Consider the following 1,162-nt stretch of genomic DNA (forward strand, 5'->3'; position numbering starts at 1 on the left):
TCTGCCGGCCCTCCTTTATCCCGGAGGCCCCAAAGCCATTCCCTCCGCGCCCGCGCCGCACGGGCCCACAAACTGGGGCGCAGCGCAGAGTCCTCCGCCCCGCCTCCTTCTCCCCCGCGGGACCGCCGCCTGCGCACCTGCCAACATAGCAGTTTTTGCCTTTGTAGCAGATGCACACCTTCCAGCAGCCCTCGTTTCGGAGCCAACAAACCCCCTTGTACTTTGACAACTTGGGCCTGTACGCCTTCCGATGCCTGAGAGCCTGCTGCTCCGGCCGTTGCTGCTGCTGTGCCTGCAGCTGCTCCTGCTGCTGCTGCTGCTGCTGCTGCTGCTGCTGCTGCTGCTGCTGCTCCTCCTGCTGCTGCTGCTGCTCCTGCTGCTCCTGCTGCCGCCCGCCCTGCCCCTCTGATGTCGCCGGTCCCGGCAGCCGCCGCTGCCGCTTGTACGCCAGACGCTCTTCCGGCCACCACTGCTGCCACTGCTGCTGCTGCTGCTGCTGCTGCTGCCGGCTCTGCCTTTCCGCTGGCGACAGCTCCTGCAACCGTCGCTGCCGCTTTGACGCAGGACGCCGCACCTCCTCCTCCTCCTCCTCCTCCTCAAGCCCCTCACAATCGTCACTGTCCCTGGCCGCCGCCCGGCTCCCGGGTCCGCTCGGCGCAAGCAGCGGCGCCTCGCCAAACGCAGATCTGATCATTCGTCTGACGTCATCAACCGCCCCGCAAGCCTCGAAAGCTGCCGGCCCCCACACCACCGCGGAGCCCGCCCCCGCCGCCCCGCCAGGTACCGCCGCCACCACCCTCGCACCCTCTTGCGCTGCTTGCTTGGGCGCGGACGCGGGCGCCGCCCCTGGGCTGGCCGGCGGGGTCCTGGGGGAGATGCGCCGTGCGGGGCCGGCGTGCGTGCACACGTCGCGGAAGCTTGTCGGGGGCTGCCGCAGCCGCTTTCCCTGGGGTGACGCGGCGGCGCCACCCCCACCAGCCGTTACCGCCGCCGCTGCCGGGCGCTTTTTGGACGGCGCCGGCCGAGGCGGCGGCGGCGGCGGCGCGGCGACCGGCGCGGTGAGGGGCGGTCGCTTGTGATTGCCCTGCTGCCCCAGCGCGGCTATGGCTTTCATGTTGGGGTTGTCATCGGCGGCGGAATGACCCCTCTGATACTTCTCACT

The sequence above is a fragment of the Monoraphidium neglectum genome, assembly GCF_000611645.1.
Source record: "Monoraphidium neglectum strain SAG 48.87 unplaced genomic scaffold scaffold00517, whole genome shotgun sequence".
NCBI classification, from domain to species: Eukaryota; Viridiplantae; Chlorophyta; class Chlorophyceae; order Sphaeropleales; family Selenastraceae; genus Monoraphidium; species Monoraphidium neglectum.